Genomic DNA, 18,969 nt, shown 5'->3' with positions numbered 1-18,969 from the left:
TTCCCCTTTTTGAGCACTTCCCAATATCACAAAATGGGGCCAAAATTCTTTGCTGAGCCTGAAAAATAACACAAGTATATATCAAAGACAAGAGAACCAAAATTTATTTAATATAAGACACTAGAAGATCATGCCTTAAGTTCGTTTGTGGTTCTTGTCACCAACAGTCATATAAAAGAGCATGTTGTTTAAATTGTCCTCTATTAAGGTAGCCAGTTTCATGATGATCAAAAGCATTTGTAAAGAAAATTAACTTACCCAGGAAAGCTCAATAAAGTTCAGTCCCAATGTATTAGTCATTTGGGATCAATCTGTAAATAATACATGGTCAGTCCTGTTTTCAAACATCTTTGAGACAATTGGCACATTAGCAACTCATTGTAATACAGTGTGATATGATGAATGTTATTTTATAGGCATGACTCGAAACCTGTCTTCTCAGCCCACATCCAACTTCTCTGTTCAATGTCCTTCTTCCAGGAATCTTGAAGCCTTGCTGTACTATGTAAACTTGTCTTCTTGGATATGATTAGTTGGACCAAGAGCAGAGATCAGACCCAGTAGAGTCTACCCACTGGCAGGCAAGCAAGCAGACAGGGACTTTCTCATAAGAATAAGACATACACACAGAGAGTTGGGAGCTGAGTGTTGCTATTGGTGAAATATTAGAATGAAACCCCACTTTTATCATTGCTGTTTTCACGGAGTTGCTGCAGCTATTCCCAGTGTAACACTGATTTCTGCCTTCCTGTGAATTTGTGATGATAAAACACAAGAATTCTTTAGGCAGACTGCCTGAGTTTGAATTCCAGCTCCTTCACTTATTAGTTGTATAACCCTGAGAAAGTTACCTAAGCTTTCTGTGCTAAGCTTCCTTATCCGACAAATTAGAATAATATTATTGCTATCTACTTTATAGAGCTGTATGAAAATCGAATGGTGTGGAGTACAAACTTCTAAGATGGTACCCAATATTTCCCCCTTCCTGGTATTCATGTCTACGTGTAATGCCCTCTACTTGAGTGTGGCCTAAACCTAGTGACTTGCATTTTACTGTTAGTATATGGACAGATAATGGAATGATACTTCCATGATTATATTACAAAATATTTTCACTTCTGTCTTGCTAGCAGACCCTTTCTTGCTGGCTTCAGTGAATCAAGCTGCCACGTTCGAGAAATTGCATGGCAAGAAACTGGGAGCACCCTCTAACCACAGCCAGTAAAAAAAAAAAAAAAAATTGACACCCTCAGTCCAATAGCCTTTAAGGAACTGAGGGCTTGGAACTGAGTTTGGATGTGAATCTTCTCCTAGCCAAGCTTCACATAAGACTGTAGACCCTGGGCTGATACCTTAATTTCAGCGTTTCAGACACCATGAACCATAATATCCAACTAAACCATGCCCAAATTCCTGATTCACAAATTAGTTTTGGGCTAATTTTAACTCAGCAATAGATAACTAATACAAATGGTTAAGGAATGCAAAGCACATTTTATCTTGTCTATTTCTGTGAATCTCTCTTCACTTAATCCAATGTGATTAAGTTCCTATAACTTAAAGAAAAAAAAAAAAAAAAGAGCCATACCCAGACATGGAGAAGGGATAAATTATTTTTCCTTGGGCACCAAAGTAGGGACGGTTTTCATGAAGGAGATGACACTTGTATTGAGACTTATATAACGAATAGAATTTTATCAGGCTGAGCAGGATACAGACAGGCATTGCCCACAGTGGAAACAAAATGATCAAAGGCATGAAAATATCAGGCTTGTTCTTCACCTTTTCGACATTTTCTTTCTTAAACTATTATTAAGGCAATGATGTATGACCCATGGTGGCTACAATGCAGGGTGAACAGAGGAAAAGCAGCAGGAGAATACATTGGAAAGGTCAGTTAGAAATACCATTTGAACAGCTTTGAGACTGGCTGTAAAGTTCGAATATTTTTCCCCCTGTGGCAATGAGAAACTGAACTAAAGTTTAGTAATAAAAATGGGAAGAAAGGGAACGATCAGGAGAAAAAAAAAGACATTTCTAAGGTAGAATTAGAAGGGCTTGCTATTGATACAACATACTGAGTAGGTAATGGTGAGGGAGCAATTGATTGTAACAGGCAGTTTCTAGTATGTTACCGCATAAATAGAATAAAGTCAGATTTGAAGGTAAGTTAAGACACTTTCAGTTTGAGGAATTGATCTAAGTGGTGATACATAAGAAGAAAAAATTGATAACATAATACTACATTATATATATAAGCAATCTGTGTATCTGGGTTTATATGAAGACGCTAGAGTGAATAAAATTATAAAGCAAAAAGATGAAAAATTAAATGGAACTCTGAATGATACTAACATTTAAGGAATAGATTCAAAGAAGTCAGTTGAGGATACCGAGAAGGAACTAGTAGATATTATAGGAGTAGTAATTGCCAGAGGGAGGTTATCAGTATCAATTCTGTACATATCAAAAGGATAATATCTGAGAGAAGACCATTAGATGTTGTAATCAGGACAGTATTTTTGGCCAATGAGAGCAATTTCAACAAAGAGGTGAATTCATACTTCTGTAAGTTGAGGAGTGATTAAGGGACAGCAGTGATAGTGAATTTAATCTCCAGAGGTTGGCATTAAATAAAAGCAAATTTGTCAACAAATGTAGGATCAAGGGTATTTGTCTGTTCATTTTTTAATTTGTCTTGTGTAATTTTATGTTATGAGGGAGAATCAGTTACACTGGAAATCTGAATAGAAGGAATAGATACAGAGGAAATGGAAGATATTCTTAAAAAATATAAGGGAGTCAAAGCCACAAAGGATATAGAAGTAGATGAAGCAATCATTTTCTTGGACAGGAATAACAGAAGTAAAAACTGGCAAAGGTATAGTCTGGTGTGGTGAAGGGGAGAAAATTTGAGCAAGACCATCTTACTCACTCAAGACCAAAAGGTCATCTTTCGACAGTGAAGGCGCAAGAATAGATCAAAGAGCTTAAGGCAAATGGTAGTTGTTCCTGTCAGAAACAGGAAAATAAACTGAGTGGGGATAAAGTTGCCGAGAAAGTTTTTTTTTTTTTAACGGTCAAGAGAAGGGATGAGTAGAAGCAGTTTGCTTTACTGGGGTTAAAAAAGAAAAGCTAATCTCAGTCTTACTGGTTGAAACAAAATAGATCCAAAAGGGAAGATGACTCTATAATATGAAAATGTCAAAGAATATTAACAGCTATGTTTTCTTATTTCCCAAATATCCTATTTGCAAGACATATTATCAATTAAATGACAGCTTTAAGGGATAAAGGAAACTAATTAATTCTGGCAAGATTGCAATCTAAGATTCATCCAGGTTTCAGAAATACTAAAATTAAAAAAAAAAATTGAAAAAACACATTTATCCCCATAAGGAGATAGATCTTCTCTTGGAATCCCTTTATATTCTTGAAAGAAAACTCAGAGTAAGTTCTTCCTAAATTTATTTTGATTCGCAAGCTCTTGCTAATCCCTACTTTTTCATTCCAATGAGATAAGGTTATATAGTAAATGAAAATAAATAGAATGAACTATTATCCTTCAATTTCAGTTTCAAATTTATCCCCTTGACACTGTCTTTTCTGTCACACTGGATGTCATAGTTTGGGTTCCTCAAGCCAGTCCTGTGGATCTGTCCTGCTTGGATCAGTAGCTCAGCCCAGGTCTCTGGAGCTCACTTGGACTTGAGCTCTATGGGAACAGGCATACTGGATGGATGATGCGAATGAGGTACTCAATGAATAACTAACTAATTAATTAATTAACTAATTAATTAACATAGTCCAAACCCAGAAATCAGGATGTCTACTTTTGGAGGGGAGAAATTCTGATTCAAAAATTCTCCTTATCTAGGCAATCTAGCTCCCTGGAATAGAGTCAATATTTGATTTAGGATTTTTTTTTTCAATGTATATATGATGTTGATTGGCAAAAATGGATGAATGCCATCTCAAAGGGACCTGAGTTGTCAAACTCCCTCTGCAACACTAGGGCAGCTACTTAGTGTTCCTGCTTGTGACCTAAAAGATAGACTTTGTGGAATGTAATCCCTGTCTGGTTTTAGATAGCCATGTCTTGAATTACCAATTGAAGCCACAATCCAAGTCTTTGAAGCTTCTCCAACAAAAGTTTCCTGGAATTTTTCAAACAATTCCGTTTAATTTAAGGCAGAGCGTTAGCATCTTCAATGAACTTTTAAAAAGGAAAGGGGGTTATGTAATTCAGTGCTAAGTGATGAGTGCTGTACTTCAAAGAAAATACATTTCTTTTGATGAGCCGGACAACAAGTACCTTGATAGGAATCTGTACCTAAAAATGTGGCTAGTGAAACACAGTTCAACTCTATTTCTTCCCAGAGGAATGTCATCTCCACTTGGAGTCTAGAAATGGGAGCTCTTCATGGAGAATATTTTTTAAGCAGCACAAAAATCAGGATAAGTGTAATCTTCATTAATCACCCTCTCATATAATAGAACCAACCATAAAAATTGTATTCAATCTAATTTCCTGAGGAGGTGAGGGAAACAGTGAAGATTAAGCAACTATCAGACCTAAATGTTAACTAAAACAAGGCCTTTTCCTCATGTGCCTCAGAATGCTATGCTTCCTGCAATTTTTTTTTTCTTTTTCACACTTCTTTCTCTTCTACACTACACAATGCTACACATAATATAAAGTGAGCAAAAGCTAGAAGAAAACTCACATTACCCCTTAAATGAAAAGGCCATTTTAGAGACAAAAAAACAGGCTAAATATCTTATATTTTCTCAAACAGCATTTACTTTTCAATCTATTAGAGACTCTAATTTTGTCAAATTATAACTTGCATAATCCCCTCAGATTTACACAGAAAGGAAATACGCTGGTGAAACCTACTAGAGTTACAGAGAGCTTAGAAATTGATCTTCAATTCATTGACAGTGTTTTCATGAACAGAAATTACTGTTTAAGTTATTTCATAATTACCTTTAAATAGAAAGAGGACTGTGACCCATACATTACTAGCTTGATAATTGTAACTAAATTGAGCAGTTACTATTCGTTTACTTCATGTAAAATCAATTGAAATATTGGCATAAAACAGAATAACAGATTAAAAATGAACTAAACAAAGGTGCAATTTATCACCAGAAAGAGAAAAACACATTAAAAAATGCCAAAACAACAAAATTCTTATTATATTGCAATCAATAAAAATTTATAAAAGATTTGATAAGATTGGTATATACACAGAAGTATTTATTTGTTTGCTTGTTTATCAAACTTTTTCTGTAAAGTGCCGGATACTAAATATTTTAGATTTCGTGGACCATACGTGCTCTGTGACAACATCTCAAGTCTGCATTATAGTAAAAAACACCCATAGACCTAGGCAACCAAATGGGCATGGCTGGGTACTAAAAATCCTTACAGGCAGTCCCCAGGCTACAAACCTTTGAATAACAGACAATTGTACTTGTCCTTTGTTGTTGTTCTGTTGTTAGGTGTTGTGGAGTCAATTATGAATCATAGTGACCCTATGTACAACAGACAGAAATACTGCCTGGTCGTATGCCATCCTCGCAATCATTGCTATGTTTCAGCCCTTTCATTGTTGCAGCCATTGTGTCAATTCAACTGGTTTAGGGTCTTTCTCTTTTTCACTGACCCTCTACCAAGAGTGATGTCCCTCTCCAGGGACCCATCCCTTCTGAAAACATGTCTGAAGTACATGAGACAAAATCTCACCATCCTCACTTCTAAGTAGCATCCTGACTGTACTTCTTCCAAGACAGATTTGTTTGTTCTTATGGAAGTCCATGGTATATTCAGCATTCTTTGCCAATACCATAATTCAAAGGCATCAATTCTTCCTTGGTCTTCCTTATTCATTGTCCAGCTTTCACATGCATACGAGGCAATTAAGAATACCATGACTTGGGTCAGGCGTACCTTAGTCCTTTAAGTGATATCTTTGCTTTTTAACACATTGGCAGCAGATTTGTCCAATGCAATGCATAGTTTGATTTCTTGACTGCTGCTTCCACGAGAATTGATTGTGGATCCATGTAAAACAAAATTCCTGATAATGTCAATATTTTCTCCATTTATCATGGTGTTGCTTATTGGTCCAGTTGTGAGAATTTTCGTTTTCTTTATGTTAAAGTGTAATCCATACCTAACGCTGTAATTTTTGATCTTCATCAGTAAGAGTTTCAAGTCCTCTTCACTTTCTGCAAGCAAGGTTGTATCATTGGCAAACCACAAGTTGTTAATGAGTCTTCCTCCAATCCTGATGCCACATTCTTCTTCATATAGTCCAGCTTCTCAAATTATTTATGAGCATACAGATTGAATAAGTATGATAAAAGTATACAACCCTGACACACACATTTCAGGATTTTGAACCACTCAGTATTCTCAAAGTTTTTTTCAAAGGACTGCCTCTTGATCTATGTACAGGTTCCCCATGGGCACAGTTAAGTGTTCTGGAATTCCCATTCTTCGCAATGTTATCCATAATTTGCTATGATTCACACAGTTGAATGCCTTGCATAGTCAATAAAACACAGACAAACATCTTTTTGGTATTCTCTCCTTTCAGCCAAGATCCATCTAATGTCAGCAATGATATCCCTCATTCCATGTCCTCTTCTGAATCTGGCTTGAATTTCTGACAGTTCTGCCAATGTACTGCTGCAACCATTTTGGAACGATCTTCAGCAAAATTTTACTTGTGTGTCACATTAATGATATTGTTCGATAATTTCCATATTCTGTTGGATCACCTTTCTTTGGAATGGGCACAAATATGGATCTCTTCCAGTTAATTGGTCAGGTAGCTATCCTCCAAATTTCTTGGCATAGACCAGTGAGTGCTTCTAGTTTTGCATCCATTTGTTGAAACATCTCAGTTGGTATTCTATCAATTCCCATAGTCTTGGTTTTTTGCCAATGCCTTTAGTGTAGCTTGGATTTCTTTGGTTCTTTGATCATATGCTATCTCTTAAAATGTTTGAACATCAACCAATTATTTTCATACAGTGAATCTATGTATTTCTTCCATCTTTTTTTTTTTTTATGCTTCCTGCATATTCAATATTTTGCCCATAGAATCCTTCAATATTGCAACTTGAAGCTTGAATTCTTTCTTCAGTTCTTTCAGCTTGAAAAATGCCAAGCATGTTTTTCCCTTTTGGTTTTCTAACTCCAGGTCTTTGCACATTTCATTATAATGCTCTTGTTTGTCTTCCCAAGACAGCCTTTGAAATTTTCTGTTTAGCTCTTTTTACTTCCTCATTCTTCCATTTGCTTTAGCTACTCTACATTCAAGAGCAAGTTTCAGTCTCTTTTGACATACATTTTGGTCTTCTCTTTCTTTCTTGTCTTTTAATGACCTTTTGCTTTCTTCATGTATGACATCCTTGATGCCATTCCACAACTTGTCTCGTCATCAGCCATCAGGGCTCAACACATCAAATCTATTCTTGAGATGGTCTCTAAATTCAGATGGGATATAATCAAGATCGTATTTTGGTTCTTGTGGACTTGTTTTAATTTTCTCCAATTTCAACTTGCAATAATATGTTCCATAATTAGCCCCTGGCATTGTTCTGACTGATGATATTCGGCTTCTCCATTGTCTCTTCCCACAAACGTAGTCAATTTGATTCCTGTGTATTTCATGGAAACCCTGGTGGCGTAGTGGTTAAGTGCTACAGCTGCTAACCTAAGGGTTGGCAGTTCGAATTCACTAGGTGCTCCTTGGAAACTCTATGGGGCAGTTCTACTCTGTCCTATAGGGTCACTATGAGTTGGAATCGACGGCACTGGGTTTTTGGTGGGTATTTCATCTAGAAAGGTCCACACATATAGTCATTGTTTATGTTGTTGGAAAAAAGTATTTTCAGTTGATAAGTCATTGGTCTTGCAAAATTTTATCATGAGATCTCCAGTGTCATTTCTTTCACCAAGTCCTTATTTTTCAATTACCAATCATTTCCTTTTTCTTTCCGATATTCACGTTCTAATCACCAGCAATTATCAACGTATCTTCATTGTTTGTATGATCAATTTCAATCTGCAGAAGTTGGTAAATATCTTCAATTTCTTCGTCTTCGACATTAGTGGTTCATTGCATAAATTTAATAGTCAAATTAACTGTTCTTCCTTGTAAGTATATGGCTATTGTCCTGTCACGGACAGCATTGTATTTCAGTATAGATCTTGAAATGTTCCTTTTGAGAATGAATGCAATGCTGTTCTTTTTCAATTTGTCATTCCTGGCATAGTCTATCATATGATTATCCAACGTGAAAAGATTAGTATCAATCTATACCTGCACTTCAATGTTACATAAATTTACTGTCAGTTTGACTTAAATGAAATCTGTTACTGTCAAGTTGATTCCGGCTCATAGCTACCCTATAGGACAGGGTAGAACTGCCCCACAGGGTTTCCAAGGAGTGGCTGGTGGATTCAAACTGCTGACCTTTTGGTTAGCAGCTGAAATCTTAACCACTGCATCACCAGGAATCCTGAAATTAATGAACCAACCCCTAATCACAACAAATTCTTCATTACAATCATCTTCACTTGCTGCACATGCAGCTTTTAAATCATTGAAAAGTTTTCGAGCCTTGTCTTGCACTGAAGTGAGGCTAAATAAGAACCCTATGCACCTCTCCACCTTACCTACAAGTTCAACTTAAAGACTTAAGACAGCGTTAGGAATGGGTCTTATTTGTAACCCAGTGACTGCCTGTATTTACAAAAACAGACAGCACACAGCATTTGGCTTATGGGTGGCAGTTAGCCAGTCTTTAATTTTCACCTGGTTCCTAGTACTTGCAACAGTAACAGGTATGCAGTAGGCATTATTATATATTTATTTTATTTTATTTTATTTTTGTTTGCAATATACAGAAACAAACGTACATCCATTCACATTTTCTACATGTGCAGTTCAATAACATTGGTTACATACCTCACAATGTGTCACCATTCTTGCTGTCTCTACCCACATTGTTACATCGTCATTAATTCAGACTCTTTGCCCCTTGAAGTTCTCATCTGCTTTAGATTAACTGTTGTCAGTCTGAACTCATACAGATAATTCTTTACAAAAGCGCAATGCTCAAGGCAAATGTTCTTCATTAATTGAGCTAAACTATTGTTTAGTTACTGATGGCTTCCTGGGATAGTTTTGGTTCAAGGTTCAAAGACTATCTCCAGGCAATAGATTCAGGAGTTCCCCCCAGTCTCAATAGATCCAGCAAGTCTGGTTTCCATATGAATTTGCAGTTTTATATCCTGATTTTCCTCCTTTTGATCAGGATCCATCTCTTGCATCCTTGATCAATATATTCAGTAATGGTAGTCAGACACCATCTATTTCCCCCAGTCTCATGGAAGAGAAGGTAGTAGTTCATGGAGGATGCCATCCCTTTCTGATGCCAAAATTGGACTCTCTCAGATTGGGTCAGACTTGCTTATATCAGTGGCATCAGAACATAAGGATTTCATGAAACTATGAATTCATCCTTCTTTTGGCAATGCCTGGCTCTTCCAGGCTCAAAAGACTCCATTTTCAGAGGCATGGGGGAGAGAGGCACTGAAGCCCAGAGTGACCTACCTCAGAACAGTATGGCTTTCGCCTACCACCCCCAATTCCACTTCTTCTACAGCCTTGGAGGAGAATGTAGAGCTGACAAAATTGCACTCATAGACCAGATGAACTAGATGGTGCCCAGCCACCACCACTGACTGGGGTCATAATAGATGTTCCTGGATAGAATGGTAGAAAAATATACAACAAAACTCAAATTCTTAAAAAAGGCCAAACTGACCAGTTGAGACTAGAGGATTCCCTAGGACCATCACCGTGAGACAGTCTTTAAACCTTAAACTGAAATTATTCTTAGATCACTTTTTAGCAAAATAGCACAGTGGCACACAAAATAAAGGATATTACCTTTAAAAACAGTGAAATTTTAATGAGTAAATTGGTACATTAGGTTAGGGCTTTTGAACGCACCATGTACAAATATGCTCCTTTTAGCTGAGAAGAATTATTTCATGGGCAATAAGAGAATCTGACTTTCAACACTGAACTTGACCTTAAAAATACATAAATATCAATGCTTTAACCTTAGAGATGAGTAAACTGAGGTCAAGAGAGGTCAAATGGCAGGCACTATGTTATATAGGTTTTTAAAAGAAAGAACAGGTTCCAAAAATCCTAAATAAATGAAAAATGCCAAAATAAGAAAATAAGAACCTCTCTAAAAATGGTGCTAGGATGTAAGAGAAACATTTTCATGGGATTTTGCTGTTTGTGATAAAGACAAAAAACAGTTTAATATTTCTCTGTCATTTTTGATCGTTCTACCACAATTTTCCCTAAACTACATTACTTAGAGAAATGACTTTTTACAACAAATATAAACTGAGTTCCCTTCTATTATCATTGTAAGCAAAATTGTCAGGCCCTGCAGACAGGCAAATAGGCTCAATTTTTATCTGAGTAAGGTAGAATCAGTTAATACTTATCACCCATTTTCCTACTGTATGACTTCTTTGGTTTTCAGACACAGGTTATTTTATCTACTGTATGTTTGTCCCATGTTTCCCTAAAGAGAAATTGTGTATAAAATAGATTATGCAAATATCTATATCTATATACAGTCAATGGAAAGAAAATCTTTATATTTCTATTCAGTGGTCATTAAGGAAGGTGAAAAACTCAGTTATAGGTGAAATATGGGAAAGATATTAGGATAAACGCACACAAAAACAATGCTATCTTATCATCATATTAGTGGTGTGGTATGTTAGGAAAACACAGAAGATGGGCCAAGCAAAGGTTACTAAGGATGGAATAAGCATAGCTCAGTGTGGTCAACAACCAATTAACTAATGGAAACCATATGCTGGCTTTTCTCACAAATAACTATCACTAGTTCACAGATGCTTCTTTACAACATCCCTTGTTGGGATCTTGTGGATCATGGAAAAACAGACAAAACCAATTAAATAACTAGAAGAATGTAAATACAGTACATAAAATAATACAAATATCACTAAGTCATGGTAAAGAATGCATGCAAACTTATACAATCTTGTTTACCTGACAGAGCAGTAACCCATGAAGGAAAAGTACCAAGATGCAGTGAAAATAACAATGGTTCGCCAATTCAGGTAAATGACCTTGAGGCAGACATATACACTTCTTGTTCTTCAATATTCTAGTTCCTGATATGTAGGTTTGGGCTAGGTGTTTTGTACATTGTCTGTTGTTGTTAGCTGCTGTATAGGGTTTTCTTGTCTGTAATCTTTATGGAAGCAGTTTAGCAGGGCTTTTCATCTGTGGAGCCACTGGGTGGGTACAAACCGTCAATTTTTAGGTTAGCAGCCAATCTCAAATTGTTTGTGCTACCCAGGCTACCTATCTGTAGGGTTCTCTTTTGTTGTTAGTTGCCATCAAGTCAATTTCTCATGGCGATCCTAAGTGTCCAGAGTATGTTCCCTAGAGGTCTATTATTTTAAATGTGTTTGTTTAAACACTTTGAGTTCTCTAAATCATTATTCAAGTCAATTAAACATTATTTGAACTTCATGGTTAATATGAGATCCTGGAAAAAGGGGACATGAAGCCACTGACCATTTCACATTTATCTTTCATGAGAAAATGATTCTTGATAAGAATAAAATTCAATAGGAACCTTTTTATCACAAACTGAATGACAATTCAACGTAAGATTTAAACAGCCTTGAATGAATTAATCATGCCTGGAGAACTTCCTAAGCTGATGGATGTCTTTTTTGTAGGATAACATGTTTTTCTAATTACTGTTGCTGAACAACAAGGACTGCATGATAATAGGCTGAAATCTTGTTAGTTACTTCATTCAGCTGTTACGTTGTCATTGTAGATTAGAACACTATTCAGGACAGTTTATCTCTGAAATAATTTAATTGAAGAAAGTAATTAAAATATTTCTCTATAGAAAAGTTACTGCCTATGTACTCTTGGCTGACAGCTCTGAAAACTGACATATACGTTCCAAAGGTTCAACTACTGTAGAATTGGTATAGATTTCTAATATCAATATTAATAAAATTCAAAACTGTACACTGGTTGTTGTCTACTCATTATAAATTACTTTTTCCAGGGAGCCATTCACAATGTGATTTAAACAAGGGTAGAATTTATTTATCTGATCATTTGTTTGTCCAACAAACATACATTGAGCATCAACTATGTGTTAAGCATGTATGGTTTTCTGATGTCTATGAAAACATGCAGAAAACAATTTAGATTTAAAAGCTCTTGGTTCAACCAAAGCTAGATATTTAGTCACATAATGTTTTAACTCCTCTTCCTGTAATTAATGGTTTTTCTTCTTTTCTCATTAGCTATCCTTTCACTTATTGTTGATTTATACTCACTAATACCTTTGAAATATAGAGATGGGAAACTGTATCTCCATAAAGTGGTAGACCTAAAAGCCTCATAGTGCTGAGGATCCTCAATCCCCAGATATGTGATGCTCTGGATAAAAATCAGTAAGATTAATATAGAAGTACGTATATCCAGAGTTTTGGCCTTTGAGCCCCATCTCTCAGTTCCCTAATCTAAAGCCCTTAGATCTCAGTAGCTTAAGTTGTAGAATCCATTGATACATATCCCCTAAGACCTCAGAGACTAGAATTTCAGAATGTACAATGCAATGGCAAGGAAATAGACATTAGACAAACACACATAGTGGCAATAAGAGCTAATATGAAATGCCTCTCTGCTAGGTTATAGGCCAGGCTCTTTACATATGGCATTTCATGTAATCTGACAACTGCACTGTGGGGAAGGTATAATCACCCCATTTTACAAATGGGAGAAAGTTGAGGCTCAGGGACACCTTAGAACTAATTAGGCATCAATACAATTCGGTCTGACACCAAGTTCTCTGCTCTTTCAGAATATTCCAGAAGCACAACTAGACTAGAAGGGGGAAAAAAAAGAGCAAACCCAAATCGATGAACAGGCTCCTCCATCCCCAGCCCTACATCCCATGAGAGCAGAAGCCAAGTTGCTCTTGCTATTCATTGTATCCACAGGACCCAGCTGCGGACGTTGTAGCAATTCTCTAGATGTTGTTGTTGTTAGGTGCCCTGAAGTTGGTTCTGACTCATAACCCTATGCACAACAGAATGAAACACTGCCCGGTCCTGGGCCAAGATTGCTGTTATGCTCGAGCCCATTGTTGCAGCCACTGGATGAATCCATCTCAGTGAGGCTCTAATTTCTTAGATATTGTTAAACAAATGATAATTTACAGGTGTATTCTTCTTTGCCACATTTATATGGTACATTTTTTGGTTTATCATGAATAAAAATCAATAAATAAGATTAACATAAAATATATATATTTATTCAGAGTTGTACATGTATCACCCTGAGAGATGCTGAACATTATGAAAGCTAGGTATTAAAAAAATTGAGCTCGAATATTTTAAATGAATATTAATTGGCCTTCATTTCTATATTGCCAGAGAATGATCATGCATAAAAATACAAAACAACAAAAAGAACAAAGAGTTATTGCTAATTATCTCAGAAGATTTTACTCTTGACTAATTTCACTGAAATCATGTACCAGTCTGATTTATCATTTAGATGATCTGTCTGTTTTAGAAAGGAACACATTCATTAGAAAAAAGTTCTTACAATTCTTACTGTCTTAAAAATGAAAATCCCTCACCATGGCATAAATTTGTACCTACTGAGGTTGAGAATGATTGTCATTTTCCATTGTGACTCCAAATTTTGATTTTAGTACTCAAAAGGATATGTTCAAATTCCCAGTTTTTCTAATTAATGTGTGCAGTAGCATTGACCTCTAAGGATAAACTGGATCTGAAAAATGTACAACAGAAATTTGGTCTCTCAAACCTAAATAGCACAAAGGTAAATTATATGTAAGATCTTGTTACCAAGAGTTAATAGGCTTAGGAGAATGACAAGTAGAAATATCTACCAAAAACCAAACCACTTGCTGTCAAGCCTATTCCAAGTTATGAAGACCCCATGTGTTGTAGAGTAGAATTGTGCTCCCTAGGGTTTTCATGACTGTGACCTTTCAGGAGATTGCCAGGCCTCTCTTCCAAGGTGCATCTGGACAGGTTGGAGCTGCCAACCTCTAGATTAGTAATCAAGTGTGCCAACATTTAGATTAGTAGTCAACTGCTTTTATGCTACCCAGGGACTCTGATGAACATATATAGCTTCGTATTTTTTTCTTTATAATCATTTTTGTTGTTGTCATTGTTGTTCTGAATTAAATGATCAGCTTGAATGATGACAAAGAGGTATCTTCCCTACTTTCTTACGTGGGTGAGCTTACTTTGGATTCATGTCACTTGGTGCTGAGCAGAATACAGTCTTGTTCAGAGACAAGAATGATAACAGCCCAGATTCACAATTCTTCTTACACCTGGTATTGGATTTCTGTGAAAGAGGGTGGATGGTTCCAGCTTAAAATCTCCTCTATTCCTTCTCTTGGATGCATTATTTGGTTCTGTGTGTTATTTATTTCTCTGGCTGCTTGGTTCCTTTGGGCATATGGTTCTCCAACCAGGATCCCAGATCTCTCCTTTATCAAATCTTAACCAGGGATGATTTTGCCCACCAAGGAATATTTAGCAATGTCTGGAAAAAAGTTTTTTTTTTTTTAATTGTCACAACTGCAGGGGTGGGGTGGAGTTGTTATTGGCATCTACTGGATAGAGACCACAGATGCTGCTTAACATCATGTAATATACAGTTCTCCACTCCTCTCTTCCCAGAAAAACTAATTATTACTTGGCCTCAAATGGCAATAGTGCTGCTATTGAGAAACCTTGCAAAAAAGGAAGCAATGGATATTCTGAACTGTTTTCAAGTACTTTTAAAAGCTCAGTAAAACACGTACTTAGCTAAGATCACAATGCCCAAGGTAACTGAAATTTAAATTTTTTTCATTATTGTTTGGATTCATAATAAATTGGTATCATTTCTTATTTCATGTTCATGAGCAGCTCTGATTGGCAGTTTCTTGCCTTATTATATTCAATGGGAAATGATTATAAATAAATGTAATAATTGGGGCGGCAAGGTTTTTCAAAATATCAGGTCGATTGAGAAATGGATAAATTAAAGCAATATTTACGCTGATAAAATCGATAACCACTGATACAGGTCTTAGTTGTCAGAATTAGTCTTACATGAAGGATAAATAATCTTTTATTCTGAAAAAAAAAATTAATTGCCAAATGGGTTTGTGTCCCTTTTTTCTAACATGAACTTTATATTTTCATGTATTTTCTTGCAACTCCTAATTTTAGTTTTAGTTTATTATCTCCTCATTTTTAACTGAATATATGGCTCTCTTTATGGGACTTTCAAACTTGAAAGCATTTTCCCAGTTGTAAATCAGAAAATCATTTTCTTGACCCAATCATTCTGCTCTTCTATATTTCTCTCCCTTTTTGCTAAAGTTTCTGAGTGCAATGCCTTTTCACTTTCTTTTGATTAGCTCTCTTCTCCATTCTCCTGTGGTTTGGTTTTATTATTTCTGATCTACAAGAACCAATCTGACCTAGATCAACAACAATCTTCCCTGACTCTGTATGAAGTTTCCTTGCCCATCTCCACATCTCTTGATATAGAAGGCAGGCAAAGAGCAGTGGGGATGGTAAGGAATGTCAGTGACCCATTTTTAACACTTAAACTTGTCAACCAGCATTATAGTCCTTCCAAGTAAGAATGAGTGTATGACCCCTTCTCCACAGCCCATCCTCATCGCTCTCCTGCTGAGACTTTGCTAAGTCCCTTCACTTTTTATATATCACATTTTTGTAATCCATATTGTATAATAATACTTTTTTTCTTTCTTTCTTTTTCTTTTTTTGGGGGGCCATCCTTTTCTCAAAACCATTATAAGCTTCTGTTACCTTCTTAAAAGAACAGAGTGGCTACTTCGGCCTCCCAAAAAGATAAAATTCCACAAACCAGAAGGCCTGCAATTTCGATAGCTGTTAGAATCATTGTAAAATATCCTTTTGGACAGATGAGAAAATAAAGTCATAGTCAATATAGTAGTTCCTAAAATTTAAACATAGTGGAGTATAAATTTTTATTAAATTATTTTAGTAAACTGGATGAATGTGATGTAGCTGGCACCGGGCTAAAACCCACTGCCGTCGAGCTGATTCTGACCCATAGCGATCCTATAGCACCAGGCTGGATGCTCGTAAAATAAACATGATCCTCTCTCAAGCGGTTCATACTCTATGAGAGGAAAGCTATAAAAAAAAAAAAAGGTAAGCTAATTGATGTTAATACAATGTGACATGTGGTATACCAGAGATACACACAATATAATGGAAGCACAAAGGGGCAAGTGTCAATTCTAGAAGAAATGTGTCCAGAAAGTGAAACTAAAATTTGGTCTTGAAGAGTAAGTAGTATTTTATCAAATAAACAAAAGAAAAAAGTATTACATTTAAGCTTTCTTATTTAAAAAATAAGGATAACATAACTGGAAACACATATTTTTGCAAATGAAACAGAACAGAAAAAACTATACTTACATAACTTCCTCCACTGAAAAATTTCTGTAATACCATACTTTTCTCTCAATCTCTATGTAAGATACAATTTACTCCCTAAGTAGAGACTACCAGTACCTCTGATCTCTCTTTTTCTTTTCTCTCCGCTCTTTATATTCTCCCCATTCCCTCACTTGCCGATTTACTCTGGATCCCTTCTTGACTTCTACTCTTCAATAATCTGGAGACATCTCTCTCCATTTCTAACCATGTAACCCTTACTCTCAGTGACAAAATGCCTGAGTTGGGTACAACTTGACTTCCAGAGCACTTCTGACCAGTTGTCAGAGGAAATAAGTTTAGTTTCAGCATTAATTCTACTTTTTTTTTTTTTACTCCATTAAAATATTTATAGAGAGGACCTGATTTTCTAGCTAGATATATTTTGCCTCTGCCTCAAGTTATGATTTAGGAAACTCAGAAGGAAGACACAAAAACCTTAACTAAGGCAATTTCTACTCAAAATTAAAACGTTTAAACTTTGTTTTTATTCTATAAATATATTTAAAAGTCAGTTGATATCCCTTTGAATCTATTAGCTAATCCTTTTACCTAGGCTCTCTTGTGCTTAAGCAAATTAGTTAGCACTGGTTGATTTCCACCTTGGGGAAAACATTTGTTGTGGAAGAATTAACTAGATCAAAGAAACAGCTACTTCTTTTCTCATCTTGACTCCTACCATTCCTGTGCTTTCTAATGCCCTGAACCTGGAAATAATATATTTGTTAAATGTATTTTAATAATAATAACCCCTTACCTTTTAAAATCATATGCACACACATTTTAGTTAAATCAGAATAATAACATATAAGAGCTTGTAAGAAAATTAAATAAACAATCTACCACATTATGTAAAATCTACCATTTTATAGATAAAGCATTTGATACCCAGAAATCTGAAATAACTACTGCAAGTTGGATAAGCTAGTTAAGAGCAGGATTAGCTTGAAAGGATAAGAAGAACCCTCATTTCTGCAATGCCTTGTCCATATCATAAATTTCAAAATAATTTGTGAGATAGACAGGGTTTTTTTTTTTTTTTTTTTTATCACCATTTTGCAGGTAAGACTTCAGAAGTAGGCACTCTGAAACTCTGAGACTTTATCTGTAAAATAGAGATTTTTATAATGATTAAATAAGAAAATGTTTATAAAGTACTTACCACAGTGTTTGGCACACACTAAATCGTAAATAAATGCTAGCTGCTTCTGTTGTTTTGTGCAGGAATGTTGCTTGTTATTAAAATGCAAATGTTATAACTAGGATTAAGATGGCTTATTGGATGTTTGTATTTCTTCTTTGAATAAATGTCTGTTCAAATCCTTGGCCCTTTTTTAAAATTGGGTTATTTGTCTTTTTATTATTGAGTTATAAGTTTTTTACATATTCCGTTACTAGAACTTTACTTTATCAGATCTATGATTTGCAAATATTTTCTCCAAATCTGTGGCTTGTCACTTCACTTTCTTGGTAGTGTCTGTTGAAGCACAAACATTTTTAATTTTGATGATGTTCAACTTATCTATTTTTTTAACTTAAGTGTGTTTTAGATGTCATATCTAAGAAACCATGGTTTGATAACAAAGTCACAAAAGATTACACCTATGTTTTCTTAGAGGTTTATAGTTTTAGTTCTTACATTTAGGTTTTTGATCCATTTTTAGTTAATTTCATATATAGTGTTATATATAGGGTCGCTATGAGTCAGAATCGACTCAATGGCAGTGGGTTTTTGGTTTTTAGGGGTTCACTTAACACAATATAATACGATGTAGTTGAAGCAGATTCCCAAATTATATTTACATCATTGCATTTAAGATTTCTTCTGACCTTAAAATGTTTTAGTATAATATCTTCCAGTTTTATAAAAAGGAAAATGGAAAATATGTATAACCCAAATTTTAATAAGAATTAAATGGTTTAACAATAACTACCTTAAATGAGCAGGAGGTATATTTAGCCGAGCTATATATTGAGCACCATGTCATTAGCATTCCTCCTAGTCTGAGCTGGGCTAAACAACTTTCCAGTCATACAGACTTGAGCTATGCTCTGCAAATAAATGCAGCTCACAGAGCATTCACAGCACAGAAAAATAATGGCTCCAAGATAACAGAAATAAAAAAAAAATAAGGGAAAGCAATATCTGGAATAATAAACAACTGTTGTTTTTGTGTGCCATCAAGTCAATTTTGACTCATAGCAGCCCTATGGGAAAGAGTCGAACTACCCCATAGAGATTCCTGTAATCTTTGTGGAAGCAGATCTCCAAATCTTTTCTTCATTAAAGCAGCTGGTAGGTTTGAAGCTCCCACCTT

Source organism: Elephas maximus, chromosome 4 (genome assembly GCF_024166365.1).
Source record: "Elephas maximus indicus isolate mEleMax1 chromosome 4, mEleMax1 primary haplotype, whole genome shotgun sequence".
NCBI lineage: Eukaryota > Metazoa > Chordata > Mammalia > Proboscidea > Elephantidae > Elephas > Elephas maximus.
Note: the sequence above shows the minus strand (reverse complement) of the source record.